The sequence below is a fragment of the Phascolarctos cinereus genome, unplaced genomic scaffold (genome assembly GCF_003287225.1).
Source record: "Phascolarctos cinereus isolate Bilbo 61053 unplaced genomic scaffold, phaCin_HiC Scaffold_1;HRSCAF=81, whole genome shotgun sequence".
Taxonomy (NCBI): Eukaryota; Metazoa; Chordata; class Mammalia; order Diprotodontia; family Phascolarctidae; genus Phascolarctos; species Phascolarctos cinereus.
In genome coordinates, this window is record NW_027555514.1 from 192,342,780 (window position 1) to 192,367,374 (window position 24,595).

The following is a 24,595-nucleotide window of genomic DNA, read 5'->3' on the forward strand; positions in this document are numbered from 1 at the left end:
CATTATTTTAAAATTGTTTGGAGAGGAATGTTGGGAGTGTTCAACTGGGTTGCTGCCTCTACTCTGCCATATTTGCTCCACCCCAGTAGACCAAATAATAACATTTTGAAGTGTGATTGGAGCTTATGGTCATTTTGTGACCTAATGAAACTATGAGCTTCATATATTTGTCAACTAAAGCATATCTTCCTCCTCTCCTCTCCTTTCCTTCCTTCTTCCATCTCTTCTTCCCTACTTTCTTTCTTCCTTCCTCCTCTTTCTCTCCTTCCTTCCATCCTCTTTTTCTCCCTCCTTCCTTCCTTCCTTCCTTCCTTCCTTCCTTCCTTCCTTCCTTCCTTCCTTCCTTCCTTCCTTCCTTCCTTCCTTTCTTCCTTTCTTCCTTCCTTTTTATCAACCATCTGGAGAATAGCTTGGCATGGTAGCTAGACTGCTGGATTTGGAGTCAGGAAGATGGGTTAAAGCCTGCCTCTAACACTTAATAGGCAAGCCATTTGATTTCTTTATGACTCAGGCAACTTTATAGGACTCATCAATGGAGCCATGTATGAGTTACAGTCTGCATTGGTCACACACACACACACACACACACACACACACGCCCATGCCCACGCACACACACATACACTCTCTCCTCTACACATATGCATTAGAAAAGCTTCATAGAGAAGGGATTACTTGTCTCTGACATTCATTTGGTGATGTTGGGCACATTCGCAGATTTATCTACTTATTGTATTTATGTTCTATATTGGTTAACTAAAAAAACACATACAAACCTATATAGATGCAATACTAGATTATGAGGAAATAATTACATTGCAGAAACTTGGTATAGCATGTATCTAGCCTGGCACCTGAAATAAGAAACCACAAGTATGGTGCACATTCAGGAGATAGAGCATTCTTGAGCTACTCGTCATTTCTGTACACATGTAGAAAATGATGTTCCACATACCTCTACCCAGTGGCATCTTAAATGGGATAACAAGATAGATTTTCTTTTTCCCAGGGGAGTATTTGAGTCATAAAGGAAATAAGAAGTCTGGAGCTTAGTAGGCAAAGACAGTCTTTTATTCTGAGTCTCATCTTAGTTGGTGGGATTGGACTTGTTTTTATCCATCCCAGAGGAGCCCACTAAGTGGTGCAAGATAGTAGCTAAAGAGTATAAAAGAATGGACAGACAAAGTTTGGCCAAGGGTATTATTGAAGAATGTGAAGATGGAGGGTAGGGAGTAGAGATCATGAAAGGCAGTGTTGTGTAGGGCAGTGTTGTATCTTGGCCAAGGCATTTCATGTCTCTGGGCTTCAGTTTCTTCATCTGCAAAATGAGAGAGACAAGATTTTTCCTAATTTATTGTAAGTATACATCTAGCTCTAAATCCTATGTTGATCCTTGGGACTAGGGACATCAGGAATCTATAATTCCATAATTTATTTTGTACAACTGAAAACAAAAAATCTCCAATCTTAAGAGACAGGTACCAGAAAAGGTCATGGGGCACCTGGGCAGGGTCTTAGAAATGATAGCATGTTGGATATGAAGAGACAACAGAGATCATCTAGTCCAGTGGTTTTCAGAGTGTAGTCTGTGGACTCCTGGGATCCCTGAGGCCCTTTTAGGAGATCTACAAGGTCAAAACTATTTTCATAATAATAATAAGATACTTGTCTTTTAAAATACTTCTCCTTTTTCTAACTACATATCTAGATGAGACCTGATTTTCTCCAAATACTTCAACCAAAACAGTATATCACAACAGCTTGAATGTAGAAGAATTCAACTGTCTTCTACTAAGCCAGATATTAAAAAGATTTACAAAAATACAATACAATGTATTTCATAAAATACAATTTACAAGTCTGTATAAAAGAGTGGACATATATCAGATTGCACGCCATCTTGAGGAGGGGAGAATGGAGGGAGGGGAGAGAAAATTTAGAACTCAAAATCTCATAGAAGTGAATGTTGAAAACTAAAAACAAATAAATAAAATTTTTTTTAAAAAGAGTGGGCAAAGTTTGGCCAAGTTGATTAATGCCAAAGTAAGGAAGTCTTCACTCTCTCTATTCCTTTTGCAGATGACATCATCCCGATTCTTCAAGGAAGTTGGCTCAGGGACATGGTCAGGTGATATGATTGCTTGACAAAGGGGTGTAGCCTTTACATGGATTGTTATTCTTCATAAATTCTATTGTCTGGGAAATCCATTACACATAATCTATCTCAACTGGATCTCTCCCCAAGGAGAGCAAGAAGCTAAAAGAAAACCAGAGGAGTAAATGTCCTGAGTGTTGAGAGAAAGAAACTCCAAGTATAAGGAATTGAGCTTGTCCTTAAAGCAGGTGTGTGACAATCTATGTGACTTGTTCTTTTGATAAAAATGTGAGGAGTAAAGATCAAGATTCTGCATGGAGATGAAGGTGGGGGAAGGCCACAAGAAGGCTGAGAGCAATCAACAAAGCCTTTGTGTGGTGGTGGTGGTGGTGGTGGTGAGGTGGTGAACTCAAAATGGTGGCTTGGGGTAACTGATCCTGTGAAAATCCAGCCAGTTTGCCAATAGGGCCAACCTTAGAAAACATCTGGGTTTATGTACTTTCGGTTTCACACATTCAGAGGATGGTCTTAATATATTTAACCGTCTAACAATTTTTTCTTTCTGGTCTGGTGAGGGTGCTTGATTTCTTAGATGGAAAAGAGATAATATAGAGCTAAACAAATGTTTTCCTCAGGATCAGGATTGTTACCCTAATCCTGAAGAAATTTCCTTGGTGGTGTGTGGGCATAAAAGCCTAACATTTACATGTGGAAGGGAAACTTGGGTGTCATCCAGTGCAGTCCCTTCATTTTACAGATGAGGAAACTGAACCCCAGAGACAGGGGTGACTTGTTTAAAGTCACAAAGGTAGCAGAAGTAGCAAGGTCCTGAATTTTTGGTACTCCTGTGGATGATATGGTTAGAAGAGCAGCACAGTAGGAGTTGGCTACCCCCCCGCCCACAAAAATGCTTAGTGAAAATAATAGCTCACTGTTCTGTGCTTAATAAATGCTTATTGACTGACTGGCTCATTGTTAGCTTTGTAAACTGTAAAGCTCTGTCTTGTAATCTCTTAGCGACAGTTCTCTACAGTTTGCAAAGGGCTTTCTTTGTGTGAGAGAGGTAGTATAAATATTATTTTAACTTTACTGATGAGGAAAATCAAGTCTCAGAGTGAGTTTGTCCAAGGTCACATAGCTAGCAAATTTCAGAACCAGAATTCAGGTGCAGGTCATATTACTCCAAGTCTAATATGATTTCCATTACATGATGCCTCACATCTTGGGGATTTGCCTAGCATTATAGGGGTCACTTTCTTCCCCCATACTCCCTACACACATGTGTCCCTCACCAGGTCAGATACGTATATTTGGTTCAAGTGTGGTGCAGTGCCAATTTGGAAGCACTGACTGGCCAGCCATACAACTCATTGAGCCCATCTCAAGCAGTCCATTGTTTGTATACTTATGATATTTATGGTCAGAACTTCAGCTAGATTGGCAGTTCTTGGAGAGTAAAGAGAGTGCTTTGGGACTTCCCATAAATTTGTGCCTTGAACATAGTAAATGCCCAATAAATATGGATTGATTGACTTCCATTACATTAAGGAACAGTAGTCCCATATTTTTTGATCATTCAGGCACCATCAGAATAAGAATCAGAGGATTGTAGGATTTAGATTTGAAAGGGCCTTAGAGTCCTTACTCCCTCATTTTACAGTTAGGGAAATTGAGACCAAGATTAGTTATGTTATGTTGCTGTTTGAATAAAAGAAGAAAGGTCTAGAAGTAAAGAACACCAAAACACCAAAACATTGTGTCACCTACTGGCTAGCTATGGTTCTTATATAAGGCCAGTAAAATAGGAGAAATTCTATGGCCTTCAATCTCGTCATGTACCTCCCTACCATCTTCAGTCAATTCAGCAATTTAAACAACATTTAAAAAATAGCTTTATTGTTGCCTTCTGTTTTTAACACTGTACTTGGGGGACCAGTTCATAGTGTGCCAACAGTGCATGAGGCCCAAGGGGTTTTGTGGCTGAGTCAGGATTGATTCATTTGACACCAAATCTAGTGCTCTTTACACTCTACCCTTAAACTGCCCTGCCCTCATTGAATTCTACCTTAAAACAACATGAAAGCATCAAAAAAAATTATGCATAGTCAGTAATTAAAATAATTGTGTCTGACAATGTTTCCCATCTTCCACATCCATAGTCCCCACCTTGAAACTGAGAGGAAGAAAGTATGTTTCCTTTTTACTTGTAATTGTTCATTGTAATTCATGATAACTCAATGGTTTTTTATCATCTTTATTATTGTAGTCATTGCGTATATTATTATCTTGCTTTTGCTTTCTTTCCATCGCTTCATTTGAGTCTTCCTATGGTTTTTTTTTCTGAATTCCTTGTTTTAATTTTTGTTGTTGTTGAGAAAACAGCTGGGTGGTAGGGTGGATCAAATGTCAGATTTGAAGTCAGGAAGACCTGATTTTCAACCTGCCTCAGATGATTACTAGCTATATGACCCTAGCCAAGTCCCTTAACATCTGCCTGCCTCACTATCCTCATCTGTAAAATTGGGATAATAATAGTACCTACCTCACAGGGTTGCATTAGAAAAAAACTGAAAACAAGATGGAGAATGGATGAACAAATTGTGATATGTAAATGAAATAGAAAATTAATATGTTGTCATAATAGCAGCTATGTTTATATATTGCTTTAAGGTTTGCAAAGCTATTTACATATGTTATCTCATTTGACCCTACTATGAGAAAGACTGTGCTAGGCACTGGAATCACAGAGACAGAAAACAAAATATGTAATACTCACCCAAAAGGTAAAGCAAAGAAGGAGAGAATGGTTGATGATGTAGAGGGGATATGAACTATGGAAAAAGGAGATAAAGGAGCTCCTAAAGGAGCAATAAATTAACAAGCACTGTTAAAATGCCTACTGTGTTTAAGGTATTGTGTTACCTTGGGGACACAAAGAAAAGGTGAAAACAATCCCTGTTCTCAAGAAGTTTCCATTCTAATGGGGGAGATGAGATGTGTAAATAGGTACATACAAGAAGGGATGGAAGTGAGCCTTAGAGAGGAATTGTGTTGATTTCCTCAGGAAAGTAGAAATGAGCTTATCTTCTGAGAGAGTAGAATCTCATGGGAGTAGAATCTACTCATAGGAATAGAATCAAGGGCTTCAGGGGAAAGGAGAAGTTTGAAATGGTGAGGTGGAATTCATAAGTAGACTCAGTAGGATAGACTCAATCAAGGAAGAATAAAAAGATTGTTCTGAAGCACTGAGAGTCCAGATGAAAAGACATAACATGAATATACAGTGGACCCAAACACTGGTTGTGTGACTTTCCCTGGTTCTTTTTATCAGCACTGGAGTAGGTTTTGAGAAAGATGATGGGGAGGGGATGGAGGTGGTGATTTAGGGGGAGTGAGGATGGGAAGGATGACAATGTAGTAGGGGAGAGGTAGTGGGGAAAAGGTGGAGCTCAGTGTCAAGGGATCCGAAGTGGAGGAAAGTATATAGTTGGATTGTTACCTATTGTGTCAAGATGAATTAGGGACGAAAGTGAGGCCATAGTAGGGGTGATAGACTGAGAGAACAGGCAGAACAGGTCCTGGAGATTGTGGTGGGGCTGAAGAATAGGTTTAGGAATGAAGGAAAGGGATCATAGGTCATAGAAATATAGATAATTGGTTCATAGATTTACAGCAGGAAGGGACATTAGAGGCCAACCAGGCCAACCTCTTCATTTTACAGATAAGGAAATCGAGACAGAGGAGAGGTAACTGGCAAAAAGTCATAGAGATTTTAAGTGACAAGGCTGGAAAGAGAACCAAAATCCAACTTTCTTTCCATTACATCAAGCTTCTTCTACAAGTTGAAGGATGGAAGGACATACAGATGATGATGATGATGATCAAAGAATGAAATACCTGAGTTCATGAAATCATTGATTTAGAGCTAGAAGGGACTTTCAATACCATTTTGTACAACTCATTCATCTTACCGAAGTGTTTTGCCTTTCTTTGTATTCCAGGACTTAGCATAGTGTCTGGCTGTATAGTAGGTACTTAATGAGTACTTACTGATTGACTGGCAGATAAGGAAACCTGAATCCCATAGAGGTTCAGTGATGCTCTAACGTCACATAGGTAGTGGGGAGTCAAGCTATGGTTTTGAGAGATGTGGTGTAGTGATGGGGGTGGCTGAACTAGAGTGAATCTGTAGGTTATGGTAGTTGATGTTTGAAGAGACACCACTGTGTATATTGAAATTTCCAAATGTGAAGACAGAAGCTGGGGTATAGACAGTGGTGTTCTGGTAAATGCTTAATGATTGGTTCTCTGGAGGGAAAATGTAATTGTGATCCACTTTAAAATTCAATCTGCATTACCAACATTTTCTCCATCACTTTCATAAGGCTGGACAATCAACAAATCAGTAACTCAAGCTGTGATTTGTAGCATTTGCTAATTTCTGAGATGTAAGTGCTCACACTGAAAATTCAACAGTTTGAGTTGGCTCCAGCATACCCTTTGGTGTAGAGGCAGATTATCGATCTGGTGCTGAAGTCTCAGAGAAAGGAGGGCAAGTGACCTGGAGCCTGTTAGATTACTGCAATAAGCATCTGCACTCAGGTACAGTTACTCCTTTGTACCTTCATGATTTTTAACTCTTCCAACTATCAGAGGTTGAAAATAGTTCCTTTCAGTTTCCTTATTTGTTATATGGGTATGTTCCACTAAATACTCTCTAAGTTTTCCTTCTAAATACTAAATGCCAAAATGTATCATATAGGGGAAAGGATTTGGGGTTTGGAGGCAAAGATATGAATTCAAGTCCCAGATGTGACCTCTATACCTGGAAAGTGACAAACTTTCAGGCTCAGTTTTTTTCATCTATAGAATGAAAAATGAGAATAGTAACTCTTGTACTACCTATCTCATGGATTTATTGTGAGGAAAGTGCTTTGTGAACCTTAAGGCACTCTTTCAATGTGAGTTACTCAAAATTTCTATGTCCAAAACTCATTATCTTTCTTTTTTTTAACTTTAAATGATTTATTGATGGCTTTTGTTCATTATCCAAATTATTTCCCAGTATATAGCCTCTCTCAATAGAACTCCCCTTGTTTTTTTCCCACTTAATATTACTTTATTTTTTCCAATTACATGTAAAGCCAGTTTTCAACACTCACTTTTATAAGATTTTGATTTCCAAATTTTTTTCTCCCTCTCCCCCCCCCCCAAAAATGGCAAGCAATCTGCTATGGGCAATATATGTACAATCATATTAAATGTATTTCCATATTAGTCATGTTGTGAGAGAAGAATCAGAACAAAAGGAAAAAACCGTGAGAAGCCAAAAAAAAATTTTAAAAAGTGAGAATAGTATGCTTTGATCTGAATTCAGATTCCATAGTTCTTCTCTGGATAGCATTTTCCATCATAAATCTTTTGGAATTGTCTTAGATCGTTGTGTTGCTGAGAAAAGCTAAGTCTATCAGATTTGGTCATTGCACCATTGTGTATAGTGTTCTCCTGGTTCTGCTCACTTCACTCAGCAGCAGTTCGTGTAAGTCTTTCCAAGTTTTTCTGAAATCTGCCTGTGCATCATTTCTTATAGCACAATAGTATTCCATTACATTCATATACCGTAATTTGTTCAGCCATTCCCCAATCGATAGGCATCTCCTCAATGTCCAATTCTTTGCCGCCACAAAAAGAGCTGCTATAAATATTATTGTACATATAAAACTCCCCCTTGTCACAAAGGAAAATAGTTAAGCAAAGCCAAACAAGTCTGATGGTGCATTCAACATTCTGCATCCATAATCCTCCACCTCTTTCTTGGCAAGAGGTATCATCAATCATCCTCAGGGACTAAGACTAGTAATTACATTTAATCTAAGTTCAGCTGCTTTTTAATGCTATTTCAATTTACTTTATTGTAGTCATTTTGCATATTGTTCTCACGGTTCTGCTTTTTTCCCCACACTGTGCCAGTTCATATAAAACTTCTCATGTTTCTCTGAATTCCTCATATTCATTGTTAATCACAGAATTTTAGAGTTGGAAGGTATCTCAGTGGCCATACTATTCCATTTACACATTGAAATTTGTTCATTCATTCCACAATCAATGGACACTCACTTTTTGCCTACCCTGAAGAGTTCAGCTATGAATATTTTGGTATACTTAGAACCTTTGTTTTGGTCTTTGACCTTGATATCACAGGCCAAGTAGTGGGATCCTAAGGTATGAACAGTTTTGTGACTTTTTTGATGTAATTTTGAATTCTTTTCTTTATATAAAAAATACTTTCCTTTTTTTTTTGCTCTTAATAAACATGACTATTAACAAACATGAATATTTCCATATATAAAGACCAGAAGAGGATCATAGATGAAACCCTGCATTTCCATCATATACAGCTTGCATTTCTTTGAAAAATCATAAAATAAATTCCAGTTTTTATTTAATATTCTATTTTCCCCCAATTCCATATAAAAATAATTTTACTTTTTTTTTTTAAATTTTGGGCTCCAAATTCTTTTCTTCCCTCCTCTCTCCCCTCATTGAGAAGGAAAGCAATTTGATATAGGTAATAAATGTGCAGTCATGAAAAACATATTTTCGTGAAAGACGACACAGAAAAAAAAAAGAAAGAACATAAAAATAAAGAAATCAAAAAAGAAAGAAAGTATGCTTCAATCCACATTCAGACTCTCAACAGTTCTTTCTCTGGAGGTGGATAGCATTTTTTCAATCATATGTCCTTCAGAATTGTTTTGAATCATTGTATTGCTGAGAATAGCTGTCATTTATAGCTGATCATCATACAATATTGTTATTACTGTGTATAATGTCCTCCTGGTTCTGCTCACTTCACTTTGAATTAGTTCATGTAAGTCTTTTCTGAAAGCATCCTGCTTATTATTTCTTATAGCACAATAGCATTCCATCACAATCATACACCACAAACTTGTTCATCCATTTCCCATTTGATGGGCATCCCCTCAATTTCCAATTTTTGCCACCACAGAAAAAGCTGCTATATAATATTTTTGTACATATAGATTCTTCTTTTTGTTTTATTACAAGATGTCATTTCTAAAACGATACCACATGATAGTGGTGGTATTATACATTACTACTTTATCCCTGATCTTACCGGAAAAACCTCTAGTGTTTACCCAATACATATAAGGTTGGCACTTTATTTTAGATATTATTTGCATTTTACTTAAACACCCAATTATTCCCATGTTTTTAATAGAAATATATATTTTGTTAAGAATTCCTTATCTTGAAGATAGCAAATTGGGCATTAAGTTCCTTGAGAAAAGGGAAAGGATAACCTGGGAGAGGTCTATGGACAACAGCCACCATGATCTGTGTTGGTTAAAAAATTTTAATAGAGTAGACTTTAAAAGAGAGTTACTGATGCCAGAGTAGAGGCGACCCAGATGAACTCTCTCAATATCCCTTCCAACCAACCTTAAAATAGCTCCTTAAATCAAATTTTGGAGGACAGAGCCAACAAAAAGTCAGAATGAAAGATTTTTCTGGCCTAAGAAAGCTTAGGTCAGCAGGACAGGTTTGTGACATGGGCTGACAGCCTTTCTGGAGCCTACACATGTGGTTGTCAGCAACTGTAGCAACAGCTTCAGGAGCTCTGAGCCCAGAGATAAAAAGAGGATCAGATGACTGGTTAGAAAGAGATTACAGGGGACCCTTTTTTGGCACTAGGTGTAGCTGGCATTTATTGGTAACTCTACTGCCCATATGCAGCTCTGGGTTGTCATTCCATGATGGAGAGGAATGCTAGTGGTGGGTCATAAGGGAGCAGGGGCTCTGGTTGCAATTCCAAGGCAAAGAAAGTACTAAGACTTATGCTGGGCAGTACTTTGCTAGCACCTTCCATGTCATGCAATTGATTCTAAAGTTCTTCATAGAGACCTTGAGCGTGTCCTTGTATTGCTTCCCCTGACCATATGACCATGTGAGCTCTTTCCTTATGTGAGTTCTTCATAAAATAGTCTTTTAGGCAAATGCACATTTGGCATTCAAACAACACTAGAGTTATGAGTTCTACAGTAGAGTTTGAATTCTGGGCAGTTTAGCTCAAGAAAGGACCTCAGTGTCTGGTACCTAATCTTGTCAAGTGATCTTCAGAATCTTCCTAAGACAATTCAAATGGAAGTGATTCAGTTTCTTGGCATGGTACTAGTAGACTGTGCAGGTTTCACAGGCATACAACAATGAGGTCAACACAGTGGCTCACTAGCCTTTATTTGCCAGCCTGGTTTCACTCAGAACTGCTATTTGGATGTGATACCTGCTGAGTTCTCTCACAAGAACTGTTCATCTTTCAGGTCTACCAGATTTCATGTTGTTCATAAGCATGCACACATTCCATGTACCAATGGTGAGTGGAATCATCTTTGCAGAAGTTTATGTACATATTTTTTGGTGTGTGTTTTGACATGGTAAGCAGACCAGAGTGGGCTGAAAGAGATAATATTTAGGGCACCTTTTCTAGTCCCTTCTTCACACCAGCAGGTGAGCAGTACCATCCTTAAAAGGCTGCACACATTCTCCAATTGATAAGTGGTCCAAGTATATGAACAGGCAGTTCTCAGATGAAGAAATTAAAGCCATTTATAGTCATATGAAGAAATGCTCTAAATTATTATTGATTAGAGAAATGCAAATCAAAACAACTCTGAGGTACCACATCACACCTATCAGACTGGCAAACATGACAAAACAGGAAAATGATAAATGTTGGAGAAGATTTGGGAAAATTGGAACACTAATGCATTGTTGGTAGAGTTGTGAAATGATTCAACCATTTTGGAGAACAATTTGGCACTATACCCAAAGGGCTATAAAAATGTGCATACTCTTTGACCCAGCAATAGCACTTCTAGGGCTATATACCAAAGGGATCATACAAATGGGAAAAGGACCCACATGTACAAAAATATTTGTAGCAGCTCTTTTTGTGGTGGCAGTGTCCCAGGTTCTAAGCCTTGACTTCTAATTTTCCCTCAGTCTGTACATCTAATCAGCTGCCAAATCTTGCCCTTTTACCTCTACAACATATCACTAGTCTGTCCCCTTCTCACTGCTCACAGAGCCACCACTCAAGTTCCAGCCCTGGTCACCTCTTTCCTGGACTGTAGCCATGGGCTCCTTGTTGGTCACTTTGCCTCATTTCTTCTCCTCTCTAATTTGTCCTTTGGATAGCTGCCTAAGTGATGTTCTTTAATTGTAGGTCTGACCATGTAACTCCCCTAATTTAATGAACTCTAGTTTATCCTTACCATCTTCATTATAAAATATCGACTCTGTTTGGACTTTAAAGTCCTTCACATTCTGACCACAACCTATCTTTCAGTTCTTATTATGTATTATTTTCTCCCTGCACTCCAAGGTCCAGCCAAATGGACCTTTTCTCTGTTTCTCACACATGGCACTCCATTAACCTTTATTTACCATCTGTCTCCCATGACTAGAATACACTTTCTCTTCAGTTTCTCATTATAAAATCCTTTACTTCAGGATGTAACTCATACATCACATCCTACATAAATCCCTTCTGGATCCCCTAAGTGCTAATGCCTTCCTTGTATTTACTGTGTACTTATTCCTCTATACTTCTTAAATGTGTATGTATTTTCTCCCTTGACAAAATGTATTTACTTGAAAGTAGAGATCGTGTCATTTTTTTTGTCTTTGTATCTCCAGGGCCTGACTTTAACAGTCCCAGGCATGGAGTAGGTACTTAACATATACTTGTTTATTGACTGATTTGGTGTTGGTACTCCTTCCAGTGGTCCAGGTTACAACTGTACTACACCTGAAAAATCCTTACCTGTATCTTTCTGAAAATTCTTCATTCAAGAGTCACTCCTCTATATGAAAGCCTTCTTCTGGCTCTCAATACTTTTAGGGTTCCAGTTTTGCCCTTGAATTCCATCCTTCCTTCCTTCCTTCCTTCCTTCCTTCCTTCCTTCCTTCCTTCCTTCCTTCCTTCCTTCCTTCTCTTTACTTCTCTCTTCCTCTCTCTTTCTCCCTCCTTCCTTCTTCCATTTCTTCCTTCCTTCCTCCCTCACTTTCTCTTTTTTCTCCTTTCTTCCTTCCTCCCTTCCCCTCTCCCCCCTCCCTCTCTCTGCCACACTACCTCCCAGCTTATTTATGTTTCTCTTTTTGTAAATGACCAAGCTTCCTCCTTTCCCAAGCATACTTCTTCCATGGGTCTTTATATTGCCTTAACCCTCACTGTGGAATGAAAGGCTTTGTTTCTTATTAAAGGAATTTCAGGCATCATCCAAGAGATAGGAGAATTTGGTAATGGGGTGAGTTGAGATGGGAAGGGACTGTCAATTGAACAGGTAGACCCATCCTGAGTTTTTTTCTTTTTTATGACATGTCTGATGGCTTAACAAAGGAAATATTCTCCAGGATGGTCCAAGACCACTAACTTTGATCCTCCTTAATTTTAGTGCCCTTCCTCTGTTGTTTTATCTTAGATTTGTCCTTTAAATATTTTGCTTGTATAGTTGTTTTCATGTCGTCTTCCCCATTAGACTGTGAGCTCTTCGAGAGCAGGGACTGTCTTTTGCCTTTCTTTATATCCCTGTGATTGAACACAGCTCCTGGCAGGTGCTTGATAAATGTTTATTGATTAACTGATTTAGAATAGCTTCTATCTAGTTTTGTTTGTTTGTTTCTCTTCTTTTCCTGGGCCTATTCTGTAAGTTCATCCATATAATTATCCCGAACAATTGACATTTCTTTCTTTCTTTCTCTCTTTCTTTCTTTCTTTCTCTTTCTTTCTTCTTCTTCTTTCTTTCTTCTTCTTCTTTCTTTCTTCTCTTTCTTTCTTTCTTTCTTCTTTCTTCTTTCTTTCTTTCTTTTCTCTCTCTCTCTCTTCTCTCTCTCTCTCTCTTTCTCTTTCTTTCTTTCTTTCTTTTCTTCTTCTTTCTTTCTTTTTCTTTCTTTCTTTCTCTCTTCTCTCTCTTCTCCTCCTCTCTCTCTCTCTCTCTCTCTCTCTCTCTCTCTCTCTCTCTCTCTCTCTCTCTCTCTCTCTCTCTCTCTCTCTCTTTCAAAGTCTCTTTGCTTATTGAGACTGCTGCTGTGGTTAGGCTTGATGTAGGGATGAAGAGGAAGCCAGTTTTTTTTTTTTTTTGATTCAATATTAAAGCCTGGGTTGCACAAAGAGCAGTGAAGAAACTGCACGAAAGAAAATATGTTGAGACACAAATTGGAATAGTGGTTGAAGATGGCTTCCCTGCCTTCTTGTACTGAAAAAAATAAGGTTTTTAACTTACCATCAATTCAACAGTATTTAGTGAGCATCTCACTAGTTGGGGAGATAAAACATCAAATACAAAACACTTAAATGAAATAATAGTAACTCATAGCCTCTACTACAACTTAATTAATGTGGCAATGCTTTTAAATTAATTAACTAATGTTACTTTAATTAATGTTTTTCATTAAATATAGTGCAAAAGGATTTACTTAGTGTTAGACCTATACTTTACCTAAGCCAAAGGAAGAAGAGGGGGAGAGGTTAAACAGGGAAGCCCTTGTTCAATTTGAAGAGTTGAACCAATAAACTTGGTGAGGTTATGGCGAGGTTATGAGTATGGAATTTTGTCTTAAGGACTCTTCCTGGGGGCTTTAGGCATTCACCCTGAAACCTTGCTGAGTGGTCACAGGTTACAATCAGAAGTCACTTTTGATTGCTTCTCAACCACTTGGGCTGTCTCCAAGATGATTGAAAACCAATAGTCAGGGAGCATAAACTCTTGTCAGACCTTTGGGCTAAGCCCCTTGAATTGGACTTAGTACAAAGTTCTCTGTTGGGACCCTGAGATTTGAGTTACATGAAAGACTTTGCTCATAACAACTCTAAGAGGCAGAGAGTATAAGTATTGTTGTATTTGTTTTACATATTTTACATTTGTTTGAGGTCCAGAGAGTTTAGGTGACTTGCCCAGAGTCACACAATGTAAAAATTTCAGAGCCAGAATTTGAGTCCTCATTTCCAGGTAGGGAGAACAATATGAATAAGAACATGGAGGTGAGACTAGGAAGTGGGAATGAGTAAGGCATGTTTGTGTGACAGTGAGGACCTGACTATAGGGATCAAAGAATTACAGATTTTGAACTGTAACAATTGAGGAAACAGGCCAAGAGAAGCTAAGTGACCTTTCTGGGGCCACAGAGGTTATAAGCAGCAGAGGAGGATATGAATCCATGTTCTCTGACTCCAGATCTCTTGTTTTTCCACTGTACCACACCAGAACATGAGTTCTAGGGAGGATGAGAGATAAAATCAGATAGTCCTTTTGGAATTTTCTGGAGGCAGTACCTCTTTCCAGGAAAGAAGCTTCCTTCTTTTGTGTGCCCTTTCACATTTCAGTAGTAGGTGACATTGATCTCTTGCTATCTTCTCCAGTGTCATTGGAACATAGCTGCTGTTACTGCTGTGCATCTACAAAGAACCGGGAAAACATTCCTCTCTCCAGAGAGGTTTTCCAAATCAGTGACAAATCAGTTACTTTACATGTGGTAGAATCTTCCAGGAGGATGCTTGTCCAACCCTTAGAATCCAAAAACAAAAATAAGAAAAAGTATGCTATGCCCTGTGGAGAGTGTACCAACAGTATTTTGTTAATAACTAGCCAATTATCTTGTGAGGACATTTCCCACATGGCTGTGTGCCCTACTTTCCACAGGCATAAGCAAGTGAAAGTTTCATTAACAATGCCCTGTGAAACCCAAGCTCCACTTGGCTGCAAAGGCTGCCTCAGCAGGAGCTGAGAGGGTGTGTGTAAGCTTGTACAAGGACTTGTTAATCAAATTACTGGGTGTTGTGTGTGCATTTCCTAGCCATTGTTTTGAAAAGCTAACTCTGGGAGAACAGAGTGGGTGCAGGGAGGTCACCCTGAGTATGATGTCGCCTTGAGTGCTGAGGTCCTTGAAGGAGGAGCAATTAAAACCTGTAGTGAAACAGAGCTTCTTGATATGCTGAGTTAGAGAAGCCTTGCATTGGAGGGGGAAGGGGAAGGATTAGATGTTTTTCCTTTGGCTAATGACAGGGCTCCAGTCCAGTGGTCTCTGGTTCAGGCATCCAAGGCAGAATCAAGCAGTGAGATCCTAAGGACTCGAGGTTAGAGGCTATCCCTAGGGTCCATGGAGCACCCTCCATTTTAAAGATATCAGTTTCATTTACTTAGCACTTTAGGGTTTGCAAATCAATTTCCTCATGTAACAGTGGCTGTCCTTCTAGGAAACAGGCCTGGAGTTTGGCCTTATCTGGGGTCACATCTGCCCTAGCCCTTTCTAGTGGGCCCCTTGATAAAAGATGTCATTTCTATCTTTAAAATGTTTTCCCCAAAACCTATTTGTACAAAAATATTTATAGCAGCTCTTTTTGTCTTGGCTAAGAATTGGAAATTGAGGGAATGCCCATCAACTGGGGAGTGGCTGAACAAGTTGCTATATATGATTGTAATGGAATATTATTGTATTATAAGAAATAACAAGCAGGATGATTTCAGAAAAACCTGGACACTTATATGAACTGATACAAAGTGAAGGGAGCAGAACCAGGAGAACATTGTACACAGTAACAGCAATGTTGTTCAGTGAAGAACTATGAATGACTTGGCTGTTCTTAGCAATTGATCCAAGATAATCCCAAAGGATTCATGATAAAAAATGCTATCAGCCTTCAGAAAAAGAACTGATGTTATCTGAATAAAGATTGATCCATACTATTTCTCTCTCTCTCTCTCCTTCCTTCCTTCCACCATTTCTTTCTTTTTCCCAGTCTTCTTGCACAAAATGACTACTATGGAAATATTTTACATGATTGCACGTGTATTAACCTATATCAGATTGCTTGCCATATTAGGGAGGGGGAAGAGAAGGAAAGGAGGGATAGAATTTGGAATTCAAAACTTTAAAAAAGCAACAACAAATGTTAAAATTATTTTTACATGTAATTGAGGGAAAAATAAAATATATATACATATATATGCACACATACATACATACACATATACATATACACACATACATGTATGTATGTATGTGTGTACATGTATATATATGTGTATGTGTGTATGTATGTATGTATGTATATTCCTCCACCCCAATAAGTCTGCTTCTCTCCCCTCATACAGCCCACAACCCAAGTTCAGGACCTCATTATCTCTCACCTGGACTATTTCCTTCTATAACTGGTCTTCCTGCCTCAAGTCTCTCCCCATTCCAATCCATCCTCCTCTCAGCTTAACCATGACGTCGCCTTACTTACTGTACTCCAGTAACTTCCTATTACCTCAGGTATCAAATATAAAGTCTTCTGTTTGGTATTTGAAGCTCTTTACAATCTGGCCTCTTCCTACCTTTCCAGTCTTCTTGCCCAGCCTTACTCCCCTCCACACACTCTATGATCCAACTAAGCTAGTGTACTTGGTGTTTCTCATGCATGATATTCTGTGTCTCAGTTCTGTGCCCTGGTGCTGCCTGACCCTCATGCCTGGAATGTTTCTTTACCTTCACCTCCTGGCTTCCTTCAAGATTCACTTTAAATCCCACCTTCTACAGGAGGTCTTTCTTGGCTCCCCTCCTTTGGACCCTTTCCTTCCCATCTTCTGCTTCTTGTGCCTTCCTCCCCATATTACCTTCCAAATATTGAGCATATATTTTGTGTGTACATAGTTATTTGCATGTTGTCTCCCCCATTTGATTGTACATTTTTTTGAGGACTGGGATAATGTTTTTTGGGGATTTGTTTTTATCCCCAATGTTTAACATAGTGCCTATCACATGGTAAGTGCTTAATTCTTGTTAACTGACTGATTGACAATCAGACACTTCTGGTTAGTTCCCTTATGATCACATTTGTCAAGAGAGGATACTATATTGAAAACATTTGGCAAGTGAGTAGGAAGAGCTACTCACTTAGACTTTAAAGGAGAGATCTATTTTCTTGCTCTCTCTTCCCAATTATCAAGTATGTCAGGACTCCTTAGACTCCTCCTCAGACTTCCATTGAAGTGGGTGTAAGGGATCTCATTCTTCTCTCCTCATTCTCTGGCAATAATGGTGACCACCAGAACATAGCATCAAGCACATGTACTGGCCTGGATGGACCTGAGATACAACTTCAATTCCTTGGCTGCCTTTTCTTGTTTTATTTTCTTTTTGTTTTTTTGTTTTTGTTGTTTTTAGGCAATTGGGGTTAAGTGACTTGCCCAGGGTCACACAGCTAGTAAGTGTCAAGTGTTCAGTCTGAGGCCAGATTTGAACTCAGGTCCTCCTGACTTCAGGGCCGGTGCTTTATCCACTGTACCACCTAGCTGCCCCTCTTGGCTGCCTTTTCTGTGGTGAGCAGAGGTGACCAGATATCCTAAGTGTTTCTAGCCTTGGTAGCAATCTCATGAATTTGAGAAATCAGGAGCTCCTGGTTCTGGGTGCTGGTTGTCCAACAGGAGGGGAACTCCAAAACAGAGTAGATAATCACCACCAGGAGAATCACTCAAGCCGTGCCCTAGCTTGACAGACAATTGGAGCCTTAAGTTTCTCAGAAAATACAGATTCAAGGTGAAAGTAAAATGCCTGCTTGCTCAGTAGTCCCACAAAGTCTTTCATGTTTTAAAACGTTAAGTACAGTTAGGTTCCAATTAGTGTGAGTAATGAATATCCTAAAATGGTGACGTGTATTAGAATTCACACTATTTGAAGGTATAATTATGTAAAATATGGTAATTGGTTCCAGCCCATGAGAAATATGGAGTGTGACTCAAATATTGCTTCCACTTCAGGGAATACATGATTCATACAAATCAGGACTTAGATGTATCAACTTCCCCGGAGAGTATAATATGTGATGCATTACTATTTCATGCTGTAAGTATTTATCAGTGCATACTTTTGAGTCTTTTGTGGTAAAGGAACAAATAGATGTCCTATACCTGATGTACTTTGTACATTTAGTACCTTTCCCAAAGGGATTCTGTTAACCTTTTTTGAAGTAGTCACTAGATATGAGCCAAAAAGATTTAAGAGATTTTTCTTTGGGGTTCTGGGAGGGAGGCATAATGAATCAACGAGTTTGAGAAGAATGTAGTCCCCTTGCTTTGGGGGTGAGACTCTCCAGCACCAGAACCTGGTCCAGAGCTGGGGATGCCTTAATGGAAAAGGGTGTCCCTGACCTCAGGGCCGTGGGTCTTTATACTTTCAAGGAATTTGTGAGATTGATAGAACAGATATTATCCATGAACTGGCAGTACACTCAGTTTTGATAGATGGCAGAGTGCTAGAGCTTTCAGTGATGTTAACAACTCTCAATAGTAGTACAGTTTGGTCTGGAGCCCACTGCCATTGAAGGCTCTTCTCTTTCATTGATCTCATTGGCACAGCAGGGATAGAGAAGGTGGTATCTAAGGTGAGTTAATGTATGGTGGCCCACTGAGACCTATAATGGCCAAATTCTTTCAATCCTTCTCCCTTCCACGACTGAAGATTTTGCCCATGGTAGAGAAAATATAAGTAAAATAATAATGGAGTATTCCTGCATTCTCTCCATCATTCCATTCCATTTAACAAACATTTAATTTAAATTTAATTAAGTGCTTATTATAGGCAAAGTGTTGTGCTCAGCATTTTGATATAAAGACAAAAGTAACATTCCCTACTCTTGGAGAGCTTATATTTTACATTGTACATGAGGATGTATATCATATATATAAGAAAGTGTCTCTAAAGTAATACCAAGAAATGGCAACAGGGAGAGAAAACTAATAACTGAGGGGATCAGGAAAAGTGTCATATAGGAGGTGGCACCTGAACTGTTTTTTGTTCTTTTTTGGGGGGGCTAGAAAATGGGGTTAAGTGACTTGCCCAGGGTCACACAGCTAGTAAGTGTTATGTGTCTGAGTTCAGATTTGAACTCAGGTCTTCCTAACTCCAGGGTCAGTGCTCTATCCACTGCGCCACCTAGCTGCTCCCCGAACTGTTTTTTGATGGGACCCAGGGATTCTCCCAAGTTGAAAGGAAGAGACAGTGCACTTCAGTTGTGGGGGATCAATTGGCCATGCAAAAATATAGAGACGGGAAGTAGAATTTCACATGAAAGTAACAGCTAGGAAGCCAATTTGATTGGAGTGGAGAGTATATCAAAGGGGAGTAATGTGAAGGAAAAAAACCTAGCAAGTTGCTTGAGAGTCAGATTTGGAAAGCTTGAAATATCATCTGAGTTTGTCTTTTATCCTAAAGATGATGCAGAAAGCCATTGTAGATGTGTGTGTAGTAGGCTGACATGGGCAAACCTGCATTTTGAGTTTGAGTTTGGGAGCCCTATGAAAAATGATGAAACATTTCATTCAAATTGGGGCTTGGGGTTTTAAATGGTCTTTTCTGCCACTTACCAGCGAATACTTTCAGACAGGCGCCTTTTGTGACAAGCTGGCAGTCACTTCAGAAAATGAAAAACACATGCACAAAACTTAAGCTAATCTCTAAGCAGGAAGAGTCATCAGATTGTGACTCTAGTTCTTTTGACTGAGACTAGTTTAACGGAAAGCAAAAATAATTCGTTAACAAGACAAACCTGGCAGGCATGGGGAGTTTTAGCCTTTTTCTCTTCCTGACAGTGGGAAGGAGGGGGCTTTTTGCTTCCTCTTGCATTGCTCAGTAAAAGAAAAGGCACCTCTTAACCAAAAATAAAATTTCATATACATATGTAAGAAGTACCATTATTGAATTATCAAATTGAGGTAATTCAAGTAGACACATATACACATGACCGTAATGTCCCAATGTCTTAACGATTTAATTTAAACAGGAGAAAGATTTTTGAAACAACCTGCGTGTATGTATGCAGGTATGTATATGTGTGTGTGTATTTGTTTATATGCATATCTCTATATATTTACACAATATAGATATACATGTACATGCAGGAATTTTTTTGGGGGGAGGGGATTGAGTCTCCCTGTCTCACCCAGGGTAGAAGTGTAATGTCCAGTTGCCAGCCCAGTTCCACTATTGATTGGCATGGAAGCTTTAATCTGCTGCATTTTTCCAACCTGGGCAATTCACTCCCCTTTCGGTATGGTGGTGACCCTCTGATATGAAGAATTCACCATACTGGTGCAGAACTTACTGTGGCTGTCCGGTCCCTGCTGTACTCACAGGATCTGCTATCCCGAACTTCTCCAGCAGTACAGACTAGAAATATATGCTGTCATGCCCAGCCCTCAAATATGTATTCTAACAATGATCCCAGTATAGTGAGTTCTTGCTGTTGAAAGTGATTTCATCGGTTACTCCCTGTTAGTGGTTGTTTTAGAAAGGGGAAGATAATTTTTCCCATAGCTAATCATCTTAGGTGGCAGGAAGATTATTGTCTGCTATTCCCTCAATTCAGGGAAGGGAGGGGGAGAGGACTGAAAATTTGTATGAAAGAATGAATAATATAAGACACAATATGTGCTATTCAAAGCAGTTGAGTGGGTCTGGAATATGAAGGAAGTGTGTTATTTTGAGATCAGATCTGATATCAGTTCCTGGGGGAAAAAAATTAACTGAGAGAGCACTTCTTTACTTATTTATAAACTATATGAGGCTTATTTTATGCTTCATATATTGCCAGTTCTACATCCGTGAGATGGATGAGCAGACAAATTTAAAAAAACAAACAAACAAGAGAAAGCAAACCCCATCCTCATCTCATTCACAACTATAAGCAAATTCCTCATTTGATTTTGCCGTGACTACCACATAAGAACCTTTTTTGTCCTTAGTATTCATTGTTGTTGAGTTGTTTCAGTCCTCTCTGACTCTTCATGACCCCGTTTGGGGTTTTCTCGGCAAAGATACTAGAGTGGTTGGCCATTTCTTTTTGTAGCTCATTTTTACAGATGAGAAAACTGACGCAAACAGGGTTAAATGACTGAGGCCAGATGTGAACTCAGGAAGATGAGTCTTCCTGACTCCAAGCCCAACACTCTATCCACTGTACCAGTTTTATTTCGTTCTAAATCCTAGAGTACTTGACATTATTTTAATAATTGCCTGCCCTTGATTTCATCTTCTGCACAAGTCTTTTTTAAAGATGTATGGTGTTTGATGAATTCCCTTTACACTGGTACTACCCTCGCTGGATTACTTCTTCAACTTTCACTAATACTTAAGGGCTGGAGTCCCCAGAAGGTAGGTGATTAAGTTATAGAGGTAACCCTGAGGGACTGGAGTTTCTGAAACTCATGAGTCAAGACCAGGACACTCCTCACTGATTATGCATAAATAATTAACTTTTAGAAAGGGTACTTCCTGGGGCAGCTAGGTGGTGTGGTGAATAGAGCTCTGGGCCTTGGAGTCAGGAAGACCTTAGTTCAAATCCGGCCTCAGACGCTTACTAGCTCTGTGACCCAGGGCAAGTCACTTAACCACAATTGCCTCACCAAAAAGCAAAAAAGAAAAAAAGAAAATAAAAGAAAGGGTACTCACTAAACAGGTATAGCTAGATTGGTTGCTACAAAAATGTTCTCCTGAACCAGGGGTACAGCCTCATCTTAGGTAGAACACAAGGTTCCTGTGCTCAAACACGGAGAACACATGGAGCCAAAGGGTAAACACATAGGTTATTGGAAGTCCTTCTCTCCTTTCCTGGAGTCCTCATTAAGTTCTCCTAGGTTCTAGGTCTCTGGACCTTGAAACCCTGTAGAGTTCTTAGCTTCCAATGATGATGCTGCCAGCAGCTACTGATCCTATGGTTTTGATTGGAATTCCAGATTTTCCAACTTCTCATAATTCACAACTATGAGATTATGAGGTTAATGATGATGGAGGAGGAGAAAAACTCTATCCTCTTCCCCTGTCCCTCCCCGCCCCCAAAAATAGTTCCTTGCAAGGAGGTTTTGCTTGTTTGTTTTTGTTTGTTTGTTTCCCCACTGTTTCAACCTCCATTCAATTGATCGCTGTTGGAACGTCCCATTTTGAACTGGTTTGCTGTGTTATGTATAGACCCAGAGGGGTGTCTGATTCTTTTGGCCAATCTCAAGATGTTACCTGAGTGTCATTTGTCTTCATCCAATGATCAGAGCCCTTTACCCTTCCAAAATTAGTTAAGGACTTGTTCACAACTAGTTTTAAACCTTTGATTCATTGGTTCAATAATGATAATAGTAGCCAGCATTTATATAGGACCTAGCATATGCCAGGCATTGTGCTGAACACTTTACTAATGGCTCATTTTATCCTCACAATAACCCTGTGAGGGTTATTGTTATCTCCGTTATGAAGTTGAAGACTGAGACAAATGGAAGTTTAGTGACTTACACAAGGTGACACAGCTGGTATGTGTATGAGGCTGGATTTAAATTCAGGTTTTCCTGACTCCAGGCTCAGTGATCCATCTACTGTGCCCTCTAGTTGCCTCAATTGTATAGACCTTCTTTGGGAATGGAAACCTCAACTCTTCTGGTATCGCTTCAGTTAAACATTTACTGTCCTCTTGGCAAAGTGCTGGGTATCAAATCCTCTTAAGCTTTTCCAGTATCTTCTCCAGTGTCTTGTACTAAAGAATCTCAAAAAAAAAAAGTCTGTATGGTACATTTCACAATCAGGCAGTTAACATTCTTCCATACTTCCAAATACATTGTGACATAATTTAGCGAAGAAATATCATTTTACAAAGTTTTCATTGGTTATGGAGCTTGCAAAAGGCTTTTCTTAACCCTCAAAATAATGAAGAAAATCAGGCATCCCATTCAGGAGTGAAAGTCACTCTTTTGAAAGGCAGCATATATGTAGGCTCTCTATAGGGATCAGGGACCATCAACTAGAAACCCCAATTCTTCCCTATTCATGTTAGTTTCTTCAGAAAACCTTTCTCATCAATTTAATTCAATTAATCAAACATTTCTTGAACACCTGTTTTGTGTCTAAAGGGCACTGATCAATGGAGTCCTTGATTAATTTGGTGAGTTAGTTAATCAACCGGACTAGAATGCAAGGTATAACGTGTTTGTTGTTTGGAAGGAAAAAGAGGAATCTCCTGGTGGACCTGGGCATGCCACTTACACTTTACTGAAGAAGATACAGGGAACTCAAGATGATTAATTAATTGAAATTTGGGGGGGACAGGCTTTTGCCAGATGAGCTATTCTGTCTACATGGTTTATAGCAGTGAGCTAACAGACCGTACTCAAATACCTCTTTTCTAGCTCTTTCAGGACTCCCCCCTCCCTTTTCAGATATCTAGGGAGCTCAATGGATAGAGCACTAGGCCTGACTTCTGGGCCTGGGGTCAGGAACACCAAAGTTTAAATTCAGCCTTAGACACTTAATGGGGCAAATCACTTCATCTCTATCTCAATTTCCTCAACTGTAAGATAGGATAATAATAGCGTCTACATTCCAGGGTTATTGTGAGGATCAACTGAGGTATTTATAAATAGTACTTATTACAGTGCATGATATAAAGTAAGTTCCTAATAAACATTTTTTTCCTTTCTCCTTTCCTTTCTTCTTTTCCTCTTTCTTCCTTTCCTTTTTTCTCCTTCCTTCCTTCCTTCCTTCCTTCCTTCCTTCCTTCCTTCCTTCCTTCCTTCCTTCCTTCCTTCCTTCCTTCCTTCCTTCCTTCCTTCTGTCCTCTCTTCCTTTTCTTTTACACAGAAGCAAGTGATGGAGATTTGTGGCAGAAATACACGACAGATTGCATATATGTGTCCAGGTGGTCTGAGAGAGGAATTCCTCCACCTCATCTTCCTGGTTGACTTCAACCTTTCTGTTTCATTTTCAGAACATAGGTTAGATATATTAGTCCCTGAGAATATACTTCTGTAGCCCACAACGTGGCAGAAGCCGGGGTACTGATAAATTTCCTACAGATGCAGGTGGCAGAGGCAGAGATGTGCTTACATATGGCCTTAGAAGAGAGATCCTGACTAGATTCTTCCAGTCTTGGGATTTGCCTGAAAGTTAACACCAAGTTCAAGAGTTCAGATGTTAGATTTTTTTAAAGAAAAAAGATGATTTCCTGATTCCTGATTCTCCTTGGAGAAAGTTTCTATGGAGCAGCATCCTGTTTGGAATGTAAACCCAGTGAGTTATTTAAACAGCATAAGTCCAATGAGAAGAAGAATGCTTTTTGAATAGCCCCCAGAATGTGTGTACATTACAGGGAAAGGCCAAGCCACAAGAAGGCACAGGGAGTCTTGGAGGGATGATTCATGATCCTGTGAGAGAGAGGGATTCACTGGAATGTTAGGGACTTACCCTTCTGTCAGCTCCAAGTTGTTTCCTTCCAGGAGCAGTTGAGTGTTTTAACCATTTATATAATTTGTAAGTGAGCTCCCGCCGGCTCTTTGTGTAATTTGCATGATCTATGGAGGGAGGAAAAGGCTGCTCTGACCCTGATGTACAATTGGTTCTTTGAATACTTGTACAGGAGCTGGTGGGAGAACCCTTTTGGGGGAAACTTCAACATGAGCTATA

The 24,595-nt window shown here is 39.3% G+C and overlaps 1 protein-coding gene across 6 annotated transcripts in view; it reads left to right on the forward strand.

Annotated features, from left to right (window-relative positions):
- CRACR2A (calcium release activated channel regulator 2A) overlaps nucleotides 1-24,595 on the forward strand; it is a 228,984-nt gene that overhangs the window by 33,556 nt on the left and 170,833 nt on the right. For all 6 annotated transcript variants that reach the window (XM_078155925.1, XM_078155927.1, XM_021001581.2 and 3 more), the window contains exon 2: nucleotides 2,080-2,343. The gene's annotated coding sequence lies outside the window, so the exon portion shown is untranslated. The remainder of the gene's footprint in view (nucleotides 1-2,079; nucleotides 2,344-24,595) is intronic.